Source organism: Myotis yumanensis, unplaced genomic scaffold (genome assembly GCF_028538775.1).
Source record: "Myotis yumanensis isolate MYYU_CA2020_CCGP unplaced genomic scaffold, mMyoYum1.0.hap1 SCAF_5, whole genome shotgun sequence".
Lineage (NCBI taxonomy): Eukaryota > Metazoa > Chordata > Mammalia > Chiroptera > Vespertilionidae > Myotis > Myotis yumanensis.
In genome coordinates this window covers 7,740,026-7,753,500 of record NW_027223756.1, presented here as the reverse complement: position 1 = coordinate 7,753,500, position 13,475 = coordinate 7,740,026, and the positions used below count along the sequence as shown (strand labels likewise).

Sequence of the window (13,475 nt, the reverse complement as noted above, 5' to 3'; positions counted from 1 at the left end):
GTTATATTTGATAAGCCTATAATCACTCAAAAGTAGAGACCTCATAGACAATTGGATAGGCAAATCTGGACTTCAGGGATAAGACCAAGATAGAGATGTAGATGGTACTTAAAGCCACGAACCTGGATGTGGGCATCATGGGAGATGAAACAAGAAGGGAAGAGGAATAAGGACTGAGTCCTGGGCTGCACTAGAGACCAGAGGTTGGAGGGAGCAGTTGCCAGTATGGTAGGAGGAGAAGTGAGAGTAGAGTTATGGGAGTCAAATAAGAAAGGCCCCGAGGAGAGAGGCAGGGAGTGGTTGGTTATTGAATGCTGTGATGAGGATGGCACTGGATCTAGCAATGTGGAGTTCATTTGTGACCCGGGAAGAGTAGGCTGGTACAGAGGTAGACATGAGCTAGTAACTGGAGTGGTTCAAGGAAGAGTGGGAGGAGAAGATCAAGGGAAAATAATTTTGAAGGGTGTGGTTGATAGCCAGCAGGAAAATGGGGGTCAAGAAAGGTTCTGTTGTTTTTCTTTTTTAACATGAGGGAAATTGCAGCATGATGATATGCTGAAGAGAGGGATCCGGAAAACAGGAAAACATTTAGAGTGAGGCTCATGAATAGGTGACGGTAAATTCCAGTGCACAGGAATGGAAATGACCTCTGAGAAGGCCATAGACAGGTCATCAGTGGCAACAAAAGGGGAGGAAGAGGCTAGGGGAGAGTGTGTGGCAGATGTGTTTGTGGGGATCTGTGGAAGTCTCTTCTGACCACTTCTACTGTCTTAGTGAGAAGGAAGCGAGATCCTCAGGAGAAACTGAGGTGGGTGAGTGAGGTGTTTGATGACTGTGGAGAGAAAGTGAAAAATAGTTGTCTAGGAAAGAGGAGGATAGTGAACTGATTGGAAAGGCTGGAGGGCTGGCGGGAAGCACCAAGTCACACTTGAAGGTAGTGATTGTGAGCTGTGAGATTCGTCCACATAAGCATGTATTTATTCTCCAGCCACATCAAGGTTGCCTTGGTGACAGGGTGCAAACAACCCAAGATTGAATGTACCAAGATTAGGGCTTCTCCAGGTAAGCATGATGGAGGAAGATAGGGACAAGGGAGTTGAGGGAATATAGTACTTGGGAAAAAGGGCCATGAAATCTATGTTGGTTAAGAAAGTAAGGGAGGCCCAGCAGCATGGCTCAGTGGTTGAGCATCAACCTATGAACCAGGAGGTCATGGTTCGAGTCCCGGGCAGGGCACATGCCCAGGTTGTCGGCTCAATCCCCAGTAGGGGGCGTGCAGAGGTGTTAAGATGCAAACATAATGCACATGCAACTTAACAGAGTCATGCATGTCCTTCAGAGCTTGCCAGATGCATTCCAGCAGGTTTTGGGGGTCACTTTTTATTTGATAAGTCTATAATCACCCAAATATATATATTTTTGGTCTTATCCCCAAAGTCTAGATTTGCCTATCCAATTGCCTTCCCAGAGGAGGCAGCCGATCAATGATTCTCTCTCATCACTGACGTTTCTATCTCTCTCTCCCTCTCCTTTCCTCTATGAAATCAATAAAAATATTTTTTTAAAAAGAAAGTAAGGGAAATTGCTGTGGTCTGGATGTCTGTGTCCCCCTAAAGTTGTATATTGAAATCCTAACCCCCAAGTGATGGTAGTAAGAGGTGGGACCTTGGGGAGCTGATTAGGACATGAGAGCAAAACTCTCAGGAATGGGATCAGTGCCTTTATAAAAGAGGCTCCAGAGAGCTCCCTTGCCCCTTTTTCCTGATCTTGGACTTCCCAACCTCCAGAAGGGTGAAAAATAAATTTCTGTTGTTTATAAGCTACCAACTCTGTGGTATTTTGTTAAAGAACCCAGAACAGACGAAAACAGAAGTAATGAGGTGGACTGGGGCTGGGCTATGTGTTAAACAAAGCATCTCTCTGAGCCTTTGGTTCCTATGGAAATCAAAAAGAATAAGTGGGTTGGATGAGCTGATTCCCAAGATCTCTATTCTATTCTCCTTATTCTGAGAGTTGAATAGAATACTTGGATTCTAAATCCAGCTCTACATGAGCTGTGTCCTTAAGATTTAACCTCTCCATGTTTCAGTTTCTTTGTGGTTTCTTTGTGTGAAAAACAGGAAAAATGACACCTACTAGAACATCCATTCAAATGTGAAGTATTGTGAGAAGAGGGATTTTTGTTTGTTTTGTTCACTGCAACTCAGAGCTTAGAATAGTTTCTAGTATCTAGAATGTGCTGAATAGATATTTGCTGGTTGGTTGAATGAATGAATGAAGAAGTGGATACCTACTTCACCGATCCCACAGAATTACTGAGCAACAAATGAGGTGAAGATGGTAAGCTTTGTGTAAAACTTAAAGTCTATATAGCTGTGCAATGCTGTTCAAGCACCAGGGTGCTGGCTGCTTCACTTCTAGCCATTAAAACCAGGGACCTCACTAGGGACCTCCCAGGGTATTGCAATCATTTACTGGAGGGATGCAATGGTAACAGTCAGGACTAAACACGTTGCCACAGTGCTTGATAGAGGTCCTGAGAGTATGGGGCACGAGGCACACACCAGCTGACTTGTATAGGGGATGAGGGGAAGCAGGGACAGCTTCTAAGCTGAAGGAAGCCAGCGGGAGGGTGAGGTCCCTATACCACTAGAATGAGGTTGCCATATCAGCAACACGAGGGGTGATAAAAGGAGGCCCCCAAAGGCTCTTTCATGTCTGTGCTGCCTGGGAACCAACACAGGAGAGATAAGTTGGGGGTAGGAGGAGGATGGAGAATTCCTTATAAGTTAGTATTACTCCACAAAAGCCCAGTCCATGCAGACACAGAGCATGCCTTGAGCAACCTATGGTCAATGTTCAGCCACTTCTACTAGGAATTAAGAGAAAAATACTTTAGGCAACTGGATTTTTCACACTTATAGTCCCCCAAGCAGTGACCCAGCTGGTTCTAAAGTGGAAGGCATGTGCACAGCCCACCACAGACTTGCCATGTTCTCTAGGCCCCTCATCTGGGTCTCCAACCTTCTGACCCACAGGTAGGAAAGTGACAGATGCAAATTTAAAGAGAAATCCTCTGGCTGGTAGATGTCATAGAGGGCAGGTGTGACTCAGCACAATGTTCCTGGAAGTGTACTGTTTAAAATGATCCTGTTTGAACCCGTTGGCCTTTTCTTTTGTTTTGAGAAAGTTCAAAGTAAAAAAAGAAAGAGAGAAAAAGTCCTGACAGCAAAAGGATTCAAACATTCCTAGCCTGTGAATGACAAATTCTCCTTTCATTTCTGTTCTAAACACTGGCACTCAGCAAGCTCCGTTAATGATGGCACGCTTCTCCGGGTGTTTATCTAGGTATCTAGATATATGTCTACATATCTAGCAACAAAAGATCTTTTAAGCCTTCTCAGGCATGAGCCAAGGAATGTAGACTAATTATCTGTGACCAATTCTCATCTAGAACTAATTAGAATTTTACTTTCTCATAGCATTTCCTTCCTGGTTCAGGTCCAAGTTTTTTCTTCTTATTTTTTCCCTGGAAAAGGAAGCAAACCTGGATATCCTTAGAATGGAGGGTGGAAAAGGAACACAGTGAACAAGCAAAGGAGCACTTTTCAGCTTGTACTTGCATTTTGATCTGATTGAGTCTCCTTTGGTTAATTCCTGGTTTTGAATGCTTTTCCAGCCTGGGAAGAATTTCTCAACCCTCTGGCTATGACATTTGAACTGAAGTCTGCAGAACAGTTTAACAACCTCTGCTCACCTCTCTCACTCCCACTTTGGGCGAGCAGACCTCCATCCCCACCACAGCTTTGAGATCCCATCCAAACTTGCTGGCATCTCAAACTGAACCCCAGATGTTTGCTTAGCGAGAAATAAATGAATGGCCCAAGCTGTGGACTGAACCAGTGATCCTCACAAATAGATTCCAGGTGTGTTGGCATCTGGACTGCTATCTCTCGTTTTCTGTTTTACATGCCTGCGCATGTACATACACACACACACACACACACACACACACACACACACACACCACTCATGATACCAGTTCTACCCTGAAAAGAATTTGACACCATCTCCAGATGTAGATCTGATGTAGGATGCCAGGACTAGTTATTTAAGATGAAGTACATCTTTTGAATCATGGACAAAGGCAAAGGGCTCCAAACATACCCCCCTTTGCCCTCTAATCAAAATCATGACACATTTGGTGTTCAAAATCAGCTTAGGTCTGATAGAGCTGAGAACTGCGGAACTATCTTAATTGGCACCAATTTTCATTGTGAACCTTAGCCACCTCCTGATTTCCTATGCAACTCATCTTAGGGCAAATTTAACAAGCACCTACTGGTTGCCTACATGGAGCAAACAATGTTGAGAAGAAAAAAGAGAGAAGGCAGGATCTCTGCCCTCAAACAACAAAGATCCTGTTGAAACAGCAAAGTTCAAGTTACTGAACCGAAATTGATTAAAACATTCAGTGATAACTAAACTCCTATTCTGTGTCATGCTGTGGGGCACACAACCCAGCAAGACCCTCTCCTTCAGAAGCTGATGGTCAGCCTAGCGGGGGAGAAAGATAAGTACATCGATGACCACATGCACATGCGATGTGTACTTAGAGAGGTGGAAATACAGCAACTGTGGGAGGAGTCATGGAGGAGGCAATATTTGATTACTATTGTTAATGAAAAGGAGGAATGAGCAAGGGAATGAGAAACAGAGGAAGGGCAGAGAGAAGAATACCTGGTGACCATTTCATGCTTCACGTGAAATGATGAGAGAAGCATGAGCTGGGACACTGGGCAATGGGCTTTGATTGTAAGTGAAGCAGGACGGGAGGGCCGATTAGGCACTAGGGATTGGTGGAGGACCAAGTCTTGAAGGACAGGTAGAAAGGGATAGAAGCTCCCAGGCTCTGAGTGAAGTATGAGCAAAGCAAGATACACAAATAGCAAGGGGACCATTATTATTCCCAGTAATGGAAATAGAGATGAGAATAAGACTAGACAGGTGACAAAGCTGCAGGGACTTGTGGGAGGCCAGTATGTCCCCAAATGCAATTATCATACTCCCTGGGGACTTCAGAGGCAAATGCACAAGTATGTTTAATCAGCATATATTATTGTTTTCAGAAAGATGTATAACTTTCATGGTATTACTACTTACGATGAGGCTAAGAAAAAAAAGTTACTTAGCATAAAGTCAAATTAAAGAAAATACTAAATAATAATAATACAGGTGTAACACAGATTGACCAAACTATGATGTGGGTAGAGAAATTACTGGCATTTGGGGAACCCTGTATTGCTAAAGGGCTATTCACTGAAGTTTCTCTAGCAGAATCAGCATGAAGAAAGGACCACTGTAGGAAGGAAACTCAGGTGGGGTATGCAGGATGTGTTGTTGGGGAAAAACAAGAGTTGATGGTGGGAGAATATGAAGGAGACCATTTTGTGAGGCAGTATGTGAGTTTAAGGGGACCATAGATAGGAATGGATAAAAGAAACAAGAAGATGACAGGGTCAAACTTAATGGCATTGGATGAGTTCAATTGTAATAGAGAACATGGTCGATTGGTTTATTTCCGATTCTTCCCTCCTTCTCTGCGGCGGAATTATATATCCAATACTTTGGCCACGTGTCTTTACAGCATCTCCTATTAAAGTGGGCCGAGTATATATCTCCTTGCCTCACTGATGTTGAGGTTGGCATGTACCTTGATTTGGCCAATAGAAGATAGGTGGGGAGATATAAGCAGAGGCTTTAAATATGCTCCTGTGACTTGCCTTGACTTCATCTCTTCTCCCATCTTCCACGAGAAAAATATACCATGGATAGCCACCAGCCCAACAAGAAAGAGAAATTTCATGTAAGATCCAGAACCCAATCTACAAGTTGATCCAACCCCAAACAAGACTAGCTGAGATCAGCGAATATCAGCTAAACCCAGCCAATCCATCATCTGTAAGCAAGGAAAATAAATATTTATTTTTGTAAGGCACTGGGGTTCTGGGGTTGTTTAGATAGAAGAGGAAATTGACTAATAGAGAGGAGAAGGAGTTGAGTTCAGATTTGCAATAGTCTCCTGACTGCTCCTCCTGCTTCTCTCTCACCCCCTACATCTTATTCTCCACTAGCAGCTAGAGCAGGGGTGGGCAAACTTTTTGACTCGAGGGCCACAATGGGTTCTTAAACTGGACCGGAGGGCCGGAACGAAAGCATGGATGGAGTGTTTGTGTGAACTAATATAAATTCAAAGTAAACATCATTACATAAAAGGGCACGGTCTTTTTTTTTTTTTTTAGTTTTATTCATTGCAAACGGGCCGAATCCGGCCCGAGGGCCGTAGTTTGCCCACGGCTGAGCTAGAGTGATCCTTTAACAACCCACATTAATCAAGTCCTTCTTTTGCCCAGAACCCTCCAATGGCTCCCATCACACTCAGAGTGAAAGTCAATGTTCTTGCAATGGGCCACATGTCCTTATAGGATCTATTCATCACCCTTCTCCTTTACCCATAAAACTTCACCTCCTTTTACTCTCCCACATTCTGCCTCTGCTCCAGCCACAAGCTTCTCTGATACTCCTGGGACACACCTGGGTGCACCCTTCCCTGGGTCTTTTCCTGGCTTTCCTCTTCCCAGAAAAAAAGTCCTTCAGATATCCAAATGGCTAACCTCTTCACCTTTTGTCTTAAAGCCATAGAATGAATACCGTGGGCTGCTCTGGTGAGAATCCAATTGGATGTCTCCTCAGTGATGTCCCACAGGCATGTCTAACATGGGTATGGCCCTCTTCCATGCTTCACTCCTTTTCACTTGAAATTCTTCATGTGCAATCAATTGCTAACTAGGAAAATTGCCTCTTGACTACTAGTATGTCTCCAAAGCATTCTCCTCTACTAACTCTGTTGCCACTTCCCTAGTTCAAGCTGCCATAGTCCTCCCCTGCATAACTAAAATGGACTCCCCATTGGCCTTCCTGCCTCCAATCTTGCTCCTCATCCTCCCACTCAACTCCTAAGTCCAACCTTCATATTCCAGGTGGACTGATCTCCCTATAATACAACGTAATTATGTTGTTCCCCTGCTGACGAGCCTTCTATAGCTCCCTACTGCCCTTAGAAAATCACCAAAACTTTTTCATCCTGTTTGCAAAGCTATGTGTCATCCATCCTCTGTCGCTCCAACTATGATGAATTTCATTCGGCTCCTGAATGTATCCTGCTCTCTCTCACCTCTGAGCCCTTACCAATGTTTTCCCTTCTTCTCTACTTCTTTACCTCCAATTTAGCCTCCAGGTCTCAGCGGAGCTGACAGCATCTTCTAGGAAACCCGTTTGACTCTCCTCTACTCCTATGATCCTCTGAAATTATTCAACTGTACTTCACTTTCCTATTGACTTGCCTCTTTCATTAGAGAGGGGGGGTTTCACTGAACGGTCTCTCTAGATCATGTGGGCAAATGTTTTCTGCAAAGAGCCAGGTGGTCATTACTTTAGGCTGTGTGGTCCCTGAGCTGGTTTGTCACAGCTACTCAATTCTGCCAACATAGCACTGCCTTTAATAAACAATGCATAAATGAACAGGTATGGCTATGTTCTGATAAAACTTTACTTACAAAAACAGGCAGTGGGTGGGATTTTGCCCATAAGCCACAGTTTGCCAATCCTGCTCTAGAGTGTCACTGTTCCTCTGGGGATAGAAGAGTACTGACACATCAAAGGGGCTCAATAAAGATTTCTTGACTAAGGAAGGAGACTGAATGGATATAATCAAAAGCCAAGCTAAAGCTTTTTCAAAAAACTATTTTCCTAGGATCAAACTCATGCTTTAAGAACTCTGTCTCTTCTTGTTTGCTCATGTCTAAAGCCCAGCATGCACATAATATCTATTGAGGGCCACTCTTTTAACATATTAAGCGCAGCCTGTTTTGTCTTCTGGATGGAAAGTATAGTGTCAGTCACCGGTGGCTGACTGGGCGCTTAACGTGTTAAATACTCTACAATGATTAATCTATTTTATCTTCAAAATAACCCCATAAGCTATGAACAACTACCTTCCATTTCCTTAGGAGGAAACATCAGAAAGATTCCTCAGTGATGGGGCTCTGCCTTGCCCTTGGTAGGCCGCTCCGACACTGGAGACCCTTGCCCTGCCTGCAATCCAGCCCCTTGGTTGGGGGCTTCTTCCTCCAGTGTCTGGTTGGCCTGCACCCATGCCTCCCCTGGACCTGCTCTGCCTATGCAACGTGCACCCAGCTCACTGACTGCCTGACCCTCTGATTCCCGTCCACACAATCTCTAGGTCTGACAATGCTTGACTCTTCCCCATGGGTTTCTCTATCTGCTCTGAGCACCTCTGACCCTGTGAGCTCATCCTATCACTTTTTCCTTTCTCACTTTTTTTATGCCCTTTTAAGGAAGTTTTAATGCCAGCATGCCATGTTTCAAAGGCCAACACACAATTGATTGTATCTAGAACTTGAAATGTGTGAGAAAAATCCAGGAGATGAGAAATGCTGTGATAGAAGCAGTAGCAAGCTCAGCGGTCTTCCTACGGAGATTCGGCCAATTACTGACAAGACTTTCTTTGGCTGAAAAGCTCACCATTGAATGAAACTCGGGGAAGAACACGCTGTAATGTTAAACCCCAAAGGGCTGCTCTTTGCTCCGAGGCCCTGATTTCATCTGTAATTCCTCGATGATTATCTGAAGTATGCTTCCCTTGAGAATGTAAGGGCTCCCAACAAAAGCAGACCCCTCATTGAGAAGCTGGAGGCAGCACTTTCAGCCTGAATTTGTTTTCCCTCCTACTCTGGACATGGGTCTCTGCCTCTCAGCCTGAACTCAGCAGCTTGCAGAGCTGGTCTGAATCTGACTTATGAGCAGGTAGGCATCGCCATGGCAGGATGCTCGGCTTGGATGTTAATTGCTCATTAGCCATCTGTGCGTGCTACGCCTCGGCTAACAGACAAGAGAGAGAATGTCAGCCGCCGATACCTGGGAGTCCAGCTACCGACACACGTGGAAACCATCCAGTGAGACCTCAGGTTCAATCCGCAGCTTGGCCACATATTTATTTCTCACTAAAATAACATCTGGCTTTCATTTTTTGGTGACAACTCGTTTGGACAAGACCTTGAGTAGGTTAAAAAAAATTAGACTTTCCACTCTTCTCCCAGCCTTGGGGAACTAAACTTTGTTTAAGCTCTTTTGTGAGTCAATGGTGTGAATAAGGAATTGGTGTGGGGAACGTATGCTGGGATGTAAACAAGGAGTTATTTGTTTCCTCTTAGTAAAAGATAATGTCTCTGAGGAATTCATACACTACCCACTTGTATGCAGAACAGAGTTCCTGGAGAGAACACAGGAGATTACACAAAGTTCCCAGGAGTCCACAGCCAGAAATCCTAGGGATGGACTCTGTGGCCAAGGTATTTTCGACCCCACTGTAGGCTGACTGGATTTGGGATGCATGATGAGTTGTGCAGTGACCTAGAATATGACACATTGCCACAGTCTGCCAGTCCCAGAAAGAGCTAGTGGCCCTACTACAGCCTGGGGTGCTTGGGGCCCCCCACTATATTATAAACTCCATGAAGTTGGGGCACTCTCTCTTTTGTTCTTCATTGCATCCTCGACACCCAGCAGAGCATCTGCTTGTAGTAGGCACTCACAAATGCTTGTAAATGAAGGAACAAATGAATACAATACACAGGTTTTACTGTGATTCCAACCCTACTTGTGACCACATCTCTTCTCATAATCCTGAGGGGTGGGAGGTCACCAGCCATATGGTAAAGAAGGTTCCTCGAGACAAACAGATAAGACTCCTTGCCAAGACCGGTTTGGCTCGGTGGATAGAGCGTCGGCCTGCGGACTGAAAGGTCCCAGGTTCGATTCCGGTCAAGGGCATGTACCTTGGTTGCGGGCACATCCCCAGTGGGAGGTGTGCAAGAGGCAGCTGGTCGATGTTTCTCTCTCATTGATGTTTCTGACTCTCTGTCTCTCCCTTTCTCTCTGTAAAAAAATCAATAAAAATATATATATATAAAAAAAAAAGACTCCTTACTCATTGGACCCACAGAGCAGAGATGGAATGGGAGCTCGTATCCTGGGTCTCCAGGTTGGGCAGATCTGAGGAGGAATTTGGTGAGGTTACACAGGAAGTGAGACTTCGGTGTCACACATCCAAACTTGAAATTTAATTCAGTGCCTACTAAGTGCAGAGTAGGCAGTGCTAAGTGTTTTTGGAGATTTCAAAGAACAAGAGAAGGAGGGAGATGTTATTTTCTCTTGGACTTGGGAGATGGTCTCATAGGCCATGCTCTTCTCTACCACAGACTATTTGCACATGTTGCTCGACTATTTGCATGCATACAAAGGCACCTCCCCTCATTCTATTGAGTAGCTTCAGACCTTCGCTCAATCAGTACTACCTCAGGAAAGCCTTCCCTCACCGTCATCCCACTGGCCTAGGTTAGACCTCCCCAGGATGCCTTTATGCAACCAGGTACTCCTGCATAGTACTTATTTTATATTGAATTTTTGTGATTATTTGATTAATAGCTCTCCCATACTACCTGTACTGTCCAATACAGTATTCCACTAACCACATGCGGCTATTTAAATTAAAATTAATTAAAATCCCTCAGCTACATTGGTCATATTTTAAGTGTTCCATAGCCAAATGTGGCTAGTGGTTATCATATTAGACAGTACAGAGGAAGAGCATATCCAGGACTGCAGACCCTTCTATTGGGCATTGCTGTCTAGACTGCACACTCTATGAAGGCAGGTACTATGACAGCTGTTACCTCCATTACATGCTGCTATAAGTGGCACAGGACCTACCATAGAGTGACTGCTCATGCACTATTTGCTGAATGAGTGAGAAACATTATGACTGACCAAAGGAAAAAGACTAGAACACAAGGCAGCATTATTCTTTGCAACATGGGAGCTCAGAGTACAAGAGTATCATGGAATAAAGGGTTGTTCTTACAAGTGATACTCTAAAGGTTTAGTAGAAGAGGCAACATTTGTGTTGGGCTTAGAAGAGTGGGTAGATTTTGACAGCAGAGAAGAGGTAGGGTATTGTAAATAGTGAAAGAAAATAGCACTTGAGTACAGCCATGGGATCAGGAAAGTGTGTCATGCCTGGGGAAGAGCAATATTTCATCATGGAGGCTACAAGGAGATTTAGAAGGAAGGACTTGGAATGGCATACTGAAAAACATGCGCTTGATTCACATGAAATTTCAGGTAAGATTATTGTCCTCCTATGATGTGTCAGTGCTAAGTGCTACATACATGGCCTTATTTGATATTTGCAGCATCATTTTGGGGTAGGTACTATAATGATCTCCATTTATAGATGAGAAAACTGAGGTTCATATGGGCCATTTTGGTTCATATGGGTTAAATAACCTGATAAAAGCCATGGGGCTAATAAGTAGCAATGATGTGATCACTGAAATAAGCTATATAAGAGTAGGGATATGCCTGTCTCACTTCATTGTATTGCCAGCACCTATCATAATGCTGGAACATACTAGAAAGGAAAAACTGACCAATCATGTTTGATGGTTGTGCCTCCAGCTGTAGTAGAGACAGACAGAAAGAAGTGAGGCAGGACTGCAGAGGGGTTAGAAGTGAGAGCATTAAGTTCAATCCTGGAGACGAAACTAACTCTCTGGGTTACCTCGAGTGAGTCTCTTGACTCTGTGTACATCATCTGACCAGTGGCAATAATAATAGTACCTTCACTTGACAGTGGTAAGAGCTTAATGAGGTAGATAATTCACATATCAGCTATCATGTAAACAATGGCTATATGATGAACTGACAAGGTGATCAGGGCCTTGTCCCTTTCTCTGGGTTCTGGAGGGAAGGGATGTCAGAGATACTAAGCATGTTTGAACCAACTTGGGACTTGACAACCACAGGATAGCTGGGGCCTAGGAAAGAATCAAATACTCCAGGAAGGATGTGAGCCTGGGGAGAAGGAAAGGCTAGATGTGACCATGATCAGAGATGGGAGGTGCAAAAAGAGAAGGAGGTTTGGGTGTAAAATAAAGGCCATGGTGACTTTCCCTGGGCCCCGCACCCAGGAAGGAACCCAGCGAGACTAGGGATATAGACAGGCATGTCCAAGGCCCCCTCTCTGTCCAGTACAGCGATTCCAGACAAACAACAGAGGGGCTAACCTGACTAACTTACTAGGAGCAGAACAACTGCCCAGAGCATCACAGTTATTGGCGTCCCACTTGCTGAGAGCCCCAGAGAACATTGTCTTTGCCAAAAATGGGTGAGCTGATGGCTGCCAGGCAAATGTGCATGAGGTCAATTGTTAGACCCAGCCAAACAGATAACACACCAAGCTATGGCCGTGTGGCTTCCTGGTTTGGTGCCTAGTCAGTTAGAGCACTGTCCAGGGACTGGCTTCATCAGCATCACCTGGGAGCTTTGAGACATGTAGAGTCTCAGGTCAGGCCCCAGGTCTGCTGAACCTGCCTCTGCCTAAGTAGCCACATCTCCCGATGACTCGTGAACATTAAGGTCTGAGGGCTTAGAGCTCTGCAGACAGGCTGCCTACCTTCTGGTTCAGCACTTACTGCATCTGTGACTTCAGGCAAATGATTTAACATCCCCAGGCATCCAATTCCTCTTCGAGGCAAAGGGAAAAACAATCAAACTGACTCACTGAGTAGTTCTGAGCCTTACCCAAGATTATGCATATGGAAGTGGTTAACACAGAGCTTGTAACTGGTAAGTGCCCAATTAATGCCAGCAATGGTTATTAAAAACTCAGCACCCAAGATGGGAAGCAGAATGATGGTCCAACAGATTGGTCTTTAGGTTATAGAATGTTTTCAAAGAAATGAAACAGTAAAACTAAGATGAATCTACCACCGACCCAGCCACCCTCCCCAGGTGCATGTATTTATCACCCCCAATGTTTGGGGCTCCACCCTGCAGAGCACTTGAATCAGATCTGGCCCATCTTCTTGAACTTATAGTTCAAGACAGACAAGATTAGGCCCGGAGCCAACATAAACATGGAAATGAGCCCCGAATCACTCCCCTGATTAGATCAGCAAACACACGAGGGCTACATAGGACACATTCCCAGAGGACAGAGGCAGACACGAATGGGGTCAGGCCCAGGCTCTGCCCAGCAGTGATTTAGGGCCAGAAGCAACAGAAAGCCCATAGCACTGGACTGGCCGACCTGCAGCATAGACTGTGCCCTTGGTTGACAACAGAGGCAGAATATGTTTTCAGAATAACAGCAGCAATACCACCTCACCTTTCTTAAGTGCTAACCAGAAGTTTTCTGAGGGCTTTATACGTTTCAACCAATTGAATCCTCTCAACAACTCTATAAGGTCCAGACCATTATTAACTTCATTTAACAGATGATAGAACTGAGGCTCAGAGAAGTGAAGTTACTTGCTACAGACCAGAGGTCCTCA

General features: G+C 44.6%; 1 protein-coding gene across 1 annotated transcript in view; it reads right to left on the bottom strand.

Moving 5' to 3' along the window:
• The window catches only part of SLIT3 (slit guidance ligand 3), a 524,056-nt gene that overhangs the window by 433,148 nt on the left and 77,433 nt on the right, over positions 1-13,475 (bottom strand). The window lies entirely within an intron of this gene.